Source organism: Bactrocera latifrons, unplaced genomic scaffold (genome assembly GCF_001853355.1).
Source record: "Bactrocera latifrons isolate USDA-ARS-PBARC rearing strain unplaced genomic scaffold, ASM185335v1 scaffold_83, whole genome shotgun sequence".
Classification (NCBI taxonomy): domain Eukaryota; kingdom Metazoa; phylum Arthropoda; class Insecta; order Diptera; family Tephritidae; genus Bactrocera; species Bactrocera latifrons.
This window is the reverse complement of record NW_017537523.1, coordinates 879,364-887,509: the sequence shown is the minus strand read 5'-3', so window position 1 is coordinate 887,509 and position 8,146 is coordinate 879,364. Positions and strand designations below refer to the sequence as shown.

The 8,146-nt window shown below is 35.2% G+C and overlaps 1 protein-coding gene across 5 annotated transcripts in view; it reads right to left on the bottom strand.

The window, feature by feature from the left end:
- The window catches only part of LOC108977069 (putative uncharacterized protein DDB_G0292292), a 48,883-nt gene that overhangs the window by 29,090 nt on the left and 11,647 nt on the right, over window positions 1-8,146 (bottom strand). For 4 of the 5 annotated variants that reach the window (XM_018946578.1, XM_018946577.1, XM_018946576.1 and 1 more), the window contains exon 2: window positions 4,641-4,766. The gene's annotated coding sequence lies outside the window, so the exon portion shown is untranslated. Of the gene's footprint in view, window positions 1-4,640; window positions 4,767-7,978; window positions 8,131-8,146 lie in introns of those variants that run through there. The other variant, XM_018946575.1, reaches the window with a different exon arrangement.

Here is an 8,146-nt window from a genome sequence, read left to right as displayed (position 1 = left end):
TTAGCAACTTTGTTGCGAGAGTATAAAAATTGTCCGTAGACTGTGGACAACGTTCAAACGACTCTAGAGATTAGGTTAGGTTAGGTTATGTTAAGATGTCGACCTTAACAGGGATCTTACTTGGACAGCTAAGAACGTAGGGTCCGTTGTGGAACCTAAAACTCTTATATAATAGATCTTAAGACCCTCACAAATCGACAAAGCGCTTTAGAACTGTCATAAATTCGTTGAGACGAGTGTAGAGTATCCAACTTTATGGCAAAAGGGGTGTTAACGGGTTAAAAAAAATAATGATATATTCTAATATATGTATATATCTATAATAGTTCACCACATGCTCTAAGCGCATATTTTTCCAATTTCAATGCGTATATTTATTATTAATTTTTGCCTCTACACACATTCATTGACATTTATAGCATAATAACGAACAACCCGTGACCAGCGAAAAAGCAGCTTGACGCCAAAGAGCGGCGTATAGGAAATACAAGCGGGTACGCGGTTCAAAGTACCCAGAGGAAAAAGCACAAACTTTATGTATGAATGTAGTGTGTGATAAAAAAGCGTAAACTGACATAAGCGGCATATTAAAATCGAAACAATAAAACAAAATAATAACAACAACAATACGGTGGCTGTAAGCAGTAGTAGAGAAGACACCACAAGCGACGATAGTGAAGACAGATATCAAAGAAATTGAAATTTGAGTTGCAAGCACAAACGCACACACACATGCGTTAGATGGATAATACTTATTAAATATTGCTATTGAAATTTAGCCGTTACTGCAATGAACACAATATATATTTACTCATAAGACACCGTCAAACTCTTCACAGGGAGTTTGTGTGCGAAACCTTAAGCTGGCTTGGAGTTCAAACGAAGCTGAAGCACAGTGACAGCGACTAAAGTTAATAATTAAATGAAGTTCAATGACGCTTAGCCGCTAAGGCGCTTGCGTGTATGTGTATGTGTGCGTTTTTATTTCACACATTTATGTGAATTAATTAAAAACCACAGCTTTACCGGTTGCATGTTCAAAAAAAAAAACAGAGCGTCGCAAATCGAAAGTATTTACACGCACTTCCCTTTCGAACTTTTTCTCTGTGTGAGGGAGACAAAATGCAAATGACAGACGACAAACGGGTAAAAGTCATATTAGTCGAATTTATTGCATTTCAATTATGATTTTTTTTATTTTATGCATCTCATTATTGAACTTTTACTTTCTCGATAATAGAAATAATGCAGGGAATTCGAAATATATTTTCAATACTTTTTATTTTTAATATATCGCCAATATTTTGAAAAATGACACAAGTGACGGTTGCACCGAAGCTATAATACCCTTGGCTAATACTAATACAAAAGATTACTTATATAACTTCGTTGTGACCGGTCAGTTTGTATGGCAGCTATATGTTATAGTGATTCGATCTGAACAATTTTTTCGAAGATTGTACCGCTGTTTGGGACAATATTCAGTGTCAGATTTCGTAAAGATATTTCGTCAACTGAAAATGTTTTCCATACAAGCACTTAATTCGGATCATTCAGTTTGTTTGATTGCTATACGTTATAGTGGTCCGATCACAGCAATTTCCTCGGAGATTATACTAATAACTTTGACAGTAACACATATCAATTCTCGTAAATATACCTTTTTAAATGAAAAAGTTTTCAATACAAACACTTTTTTCCGATCGTTCAGTTTGTAGGACAGCTATATGCAATAGTGTTCCGTTCATAATAATATCTTCGTAGATTACACTGACACTTTGGACTATAATCCATGAAAAATTTCGTGAAGAAATCTCTTCAAATGAAAAAGTTTTTCTTACAAACACTTATTTCCGATCGTTCAGTTCGTATGGAAGCTGTACGCTATAGTAATCCCATATCGGCGATTTCAAAGAATTAGCAGCTTCTTGAAAAAAAAGAACGCGTGCAAAATTTTAGATCGATATCTCAAGAACTGGGGAACTAGTCTCTCTGTCGACAGCCAAAGACCAAGTTCTACAAGTCTCTCATCATTCCTGTCCGAGGCATTGACAATGACAACATCTGAAGAGTCGAAGTTACAAGTTTTCAAGAAAAAGGTTCTACAGAAGATTTATGGTCTTTACACATTGGCAACAGCGAATACCGCAGTTGATGGAACAATGAGCTGTACGAGATATAAGACGACATTGACATAGTTCAGCGAATTAAAAGACAGCGTGGTCATGTCGTCCGAATGGATGAAAACTCTCCACTTCGACGCAGTAGTAGTGTGAAGTGATAATACGGAGCTTTGCTAATAAATCAGTTTTTACGAACACCTTATAGTTCGCTGAGAGATTTGTAGCCACAGTAACGGCAGCCAGATGAGAGTATAGTGCTTTCAAAATAATTCATTGCTCTCTCGTACGAATCTCATTCTTGAGAAAGTCGATAAAAGGTCGCTGATGATCTCTCACTAGACGAATTTTAATGTAAGCTGAATATATATATATATATATGTATAATATGTATACTATAGAAGCAACTTAGCGAAACCCGCATGCCGATTTCTCTCTACTTGAACGGATCTAAACTGAACTATAAAGTTCGACGTAAGAAACTTGCTCGAAGCAAACTCTAATAATTGAAATTCTGCTTACTCTCTAAAGATAATAACGACAATAATGAGAGCACCGATAAATTAGCGTAGAGAATTTATACTTTAAAATAAGAATAAAATAAATAATAGAGTCGGAAGAGTGGCGTAATTGTGTATATCGTCAGCAACATTATTTTCAAACAGTTTCATGATTTTTCCTTGTAAATGTTTCACGTTCTGCTTTAATGTTAGGCGGTGCCAAGTCAAGTTCGGTTCTCGCTAAACTGACTAGAAACTTCATTATATTTTATAATTACTACGGTACATATAACATACGCGCATATGTATAACAACCTCGAACCAACTCATGCAGCTTGCCATTTTCGAAACCCCCTGCGCCTACGGCTATGCAAATTTCAAGTGTCCCCCAAATACAACTTTTGTTATTATTATTATTTATATTTCAATTTTCAATTGTTAGCTTATTTAACAACGTTAATGAGAGACTGCTCAATTTTTTGTTCTTGTTGTTAATTTGCAGGTTTTTAATATGCTTTTTCTATTCTTCCAACACATTTCCCTTCATATTTGCTCTACTTATTGAATTTGACTTCGTATTTGCTTGACGCTAATGAGTTCGAATTGTGCAATGGGTTTCGTTGTAAGCACAAAAACAACATACGAAAAATAATTATTTTTCTGAATTAGTCCACTAAGCTGTGCAAACTGGTTTAAGAATTGTATGTACAAATGGTATATGGTATACTATATTATATAAAATATACATACATGGATTTTTCTACTGACTGTCGAAAGATAAGCGAGTTATAAGTACCGGCTCTCATCGTTGCCGAGTTATCAACAGAAAGCGTAAATAAATTTAAGTATTTATATGGAAATTGAAGGGTTAAACAAACTTGCCACGGAAATTCGCTTGAGATTGCAACAAAATTGTGCAGCAAAACTTCGAGAATATTCGGAATCCAATAGAAAATTATATAAATATTTATACATAACGGCTGATACAAGTAGGGGTACTTTTTTCAACAGCGCTATTTTAACCGGTCACACGTAAGTCGTGTCGGGAAAGCTGAGAGTACACACGATGACCGTAGAGAGTCGATTCGACGCCGCCCGCAGCATCTCGGACTGACATATGGAAGGACTTGGCGCATTTTACATCGAGATCTTGCTTTGAAAGCTTATTAAATACAACTTGTGCTAGAACTGAAGCCACTCGACCTTTCCAACGCTTTCGCCCTATGGACTCTTGAAAAGTTCCAAGGCGATCCGACATTTTCTAGCCCATTTTTGTTCACTAATGAGGATCATTTCTGGCTTAATGAAGATATATGTAAACAAGCAAACTTGTGGCATTCGGAACGAAGAGCCATCTGAAGAGATTCAAGAACTGCCACTTTATACAGAAAAAGTAACGGTTTGGTGAAGTTTGTGAGTCGGTAGAATCATCGGTCCATGTTTCTTTAAATATGATGCCGGTGAGAACGTAATCGTCAATGGCGACCGCTTACGCGCCATAATCACCGACTACTTGATGCCTGAAATTGAAGCTCGTGATCTCAGCGTCTTTTGGTTTCAATGAGTCGGTGCCACTTCCCTCACACTGCATTAATCAATGGATTTGTTGAAAGAACACTTCGGTGAGCAGGTAATTTTACGTGTTGAGCTACAAGATAGTGTGATATCACATAGTTAGACTTTTTCGTGTGGGAATATGAAAAGTCTAAAGTCTGTGCCGCTTCGATTCAGGCCTTGCCTCAAAATATATTCCGCGTGTCAATCGCCAGTTAGCAGTCGAAATGATCGAACGAGTCATCAAAAATTGGATCAACGGATGTACAATCTGAGATATAGTCGCGGTCAACATTTGAAGGAGATAATCTTCAAAAACTAAATGCCAAAGAACGTTCTTTGGAATTATATTTAAAAACTTCTATGACAACTAAGAGAACTATAGCAAGAGACCTTTTTTTTCAGAGACAGTAGCAATCAATATTAAAAAGAAAGAGGAAAATAGTAAAGTACTCGACAAACTTACCGTATCTTTATCAAACGTTTGATTAGTTCTCCAGTTAAATCTGTTTCCTTTTGAAAGATATATCGTTGTTGTTTTCAGCGCTGGGTACGTTGATATTCGGTTGTTCCACGCGCAAAATTTTGTTCACTGCAATTAAAATTTGGAACAATTAGCCGTTTGTTTATTGGAGATGAACTAATTAAGCAAACTTAATGTCAACGGGATATTACTTTCATTTTTGTGTTAAATTCTCAACACAACTTAAAGAAAATATAAGACACAAGAAACAAAATCATCAGCGAGGGAAAAAACTCAACACCAAGAGCAGCAGAAATGGGCACAAGTACGAAAAAAAACATAAGAATATAAAAAAAGAAAAAAATAAATAAAAACAAAATTAATTTACGGAGACATGAATACCACACAGAATTTAACTGTAAGCGGAAGTTAAGATGGCTGAGAATGGGGTATAAAAAAAAAAACCAAAATATGAGAAACAATATAACAAAAAGCGCGAACTGAAGCTTAATGAAAAATGTGTGAGCTTAAAAATTAAAAAAAAATGTAAATAAATGGAAGAAACTGATAAATTAACGGCACATGCGCACTATTAGCGTCTGTCATATTTTTTAAGGTTATGTGGAAGGCACAAAAATCTAAAGATGTGTAAGATGTAAGAAGGCTTGATGTTATTTTTCATGTTTTTCTTATACTGCAACAACTAGTAGGTCTAATTTTTAATATATATCTATCGATAACTTCAAATAGTGTTTGAATCAGATCATAATTTATAATAATATTTAAAAAGAATCTTGCACAGCTTGGTGTATAAATTATTGAAAATTTTACAGCAGCTGAAGATTATATTTTAGTTGCCACTTTATAAGTATTTTTTGCAGAAGTTTAGTTGTGGAGAAAATCTATATACATAAGTTATTGATCTTTTGATCACCTGCAAAATTGCCGTATAACAACTTTCACTTCCTTTTACCGACCTCAGATCGCCCGTAAATTATTATTATTATTTTTTTTTTTTTTTTAAATGGGTTTACGGGTTTAAAAAATCTATTTTTTTTTAATATCTTATTAAATTCCAAAAGACCTTTAGAATATGTTCCTAAATTTTCAAGTACATTCGAGTAATAGTTTCGGCCTTGAGAACTTGTGCGCTCGAGGCTAACCAGGCTAAGTGCGCCGGTTGGTAAGATTTCTCGAGAACTACTGAACCGATCTTCATCGAAATATAATATATATCTTAAAGACTTATACGAAGGATTTTTTTCGATTACAACTATTTAAAAAAACTGTGAAATTTTTACTGAAATTTTCATTTTTTGCAAAAATTTTTGCCAAAAATTAAATTTTCAGCTTTTTTCCATCGTGCAAGTTCTAAGTTAAAGTCTTAACTAAAACAGGCATTTTTCACTTTAGATGATCCTACAAGGAGTTATCCCAACAACGCGGGCTCTTCTTTTTTTACATGCGGTCACCGGAAAGTTTAAATTTTTTTTTTCCAAACATTTCAGAATTTCTTTGCTAATAGTGTATGTTTTAACAATAAAATATTCCATTTTTTATATGAGAAAAAAGTGATCGAAAAAAGTTTTTAACCCGAGGATACCCATGTTACCCCTTAACTTCGAGCATTAGGAATATGTGCCATCTCATCCGGCTGAAAAATGGGCATTCGCAAAGATAATGCTCCAGTGACTCATCATCCTCCGCGCTTACTCTACATTCCACCGAAACTCCTTCATCAATTTTCTACAAGTGGGATCTTAAGAGTAGGTGCCCTGTGAACACTCCAACAATGTTACTTAGTAGCCTTTCGTTGGAAGTTTTTTGGTCTGTCCACCAAAGCACGACCAAAAGTAACTTTGTGAGATTGAATGACGAAAAGAAATCATTTGATCTCACAATGTCACTTTGGGGTAGTGTAGTAGGAAGTTTTTGATACCAAAGAACGGAGTTGTGCTTCGAAATATGAAATACTTGCTGGCCAAGGTATTCGAAATATGAAATACTTGCTGGCCAAGGTATTTCCAGCCCATTATTTACATGAATAGTAGAATGCAAACAGCAACTACTTGAAACTATAAGACAGCCCAGATATTGTTCTGCAAATAAAGTGCCCAAGTGTCAGTCAGATTAGGTGTGGTTCTAAGGCCGAATTACGGTGTAGAGACCACACTTGGAGAGCTAAAGATAAACATTTTGTGCAAACTAAACACCCAAGCAATGAAAAAGGGCATTGAACTGCTCACAAGTCTATTCTTTCTAATTCGTTTAGTTCGAGCCTATCACAAATATATTATTTCTATTCTAGTAATATAAGGCTATAAGGTTTTTACTGGTAAAGCTATTATATACCAGATGTTCTAGGTTATGGTATAAGTTCACAGGTATTTCAGATTCGTTCCTCACAAACGCTGAACAATCCATAACTATTTAGCAACCTATGGACGCCCTCAATGCCTCATGAAAACTCTCCATCTAACGAGGTAAGGTGAACTTAGCTAAAGGCGCGCAGCTCACTAGATCTCTTGCTATGGTATTAAAACTTGGCCAGAACTAGAAATAAGTACGCGAGCGCCGATCATACAGTAGCAAATCTGAAGAAAACGTTGATTTTTTCTCAATTCATTCATATTAGTTCTGTAAGTGATTTTCCTCTTCACAACAGACTGTGTCTGGTTAATATAAGCGACACTTAAGTTTTGCACAATTTGTAGCTAACTGTATTAATTAATTATAWCAATAGTACTAGTACTCATTGTCTGACTTATTATAGACAATATTGCATTATATCAGAACGTATAACAAAATAATTGATAAGCAGATAAGCCAAGCATTGCAAAAAGCATTAAAAAAATCCAAATTATCTTGCGTTCACACCTCAGCGTTGAAAAATAGAAAGCAATAATATTAATATTGCATGCGAAGCATAAATAATGTTAGAATTAAATGAAAGGAAATGAAAATGAAAATGGACGTGCAAATGACAGTGAAACGCTGCCCGCGTGCCACAGGACGTATGAGTGACGCACAACTGCCATTGATGAGCAACGCGCGCGCCACCCAAGCCGCGTGGGTTTTGCAGTTGGGCGCAGCAAAGGTGGGTGGGCGCAAGAAAGGTGGACGGGCAAACGTTGGGTTGCTTGGCGCTTTGTTTATAAAAGCGGCGGAAAAAATTATGTTAATTATAATTGCTTTTTGTGCCAAATTTATTTGCTAACGGTTTATGTTGCGGTTTGCTTGTATGCTGGTTAATAGTTATATTTTCAATTTATGATGTGTCAGATAGACAAATAACACATTTTTTTAGTTAACAAATAAGCATAAAATTGATTTTCACTAACAATTTGGTTGCTGGTGTGGTCGAAGACGTCTGCCGCTGCTTATAATGACGCACAAAATGCCGTTAAAATGTACAAAGTTTAAGGAAAAACACTTTTATTGGAAAATGTTATTGCACTTTTGTTTATAGCTGTTTGTTTTTAATTAAAAAAAAAATTTTTTTTTTTTAA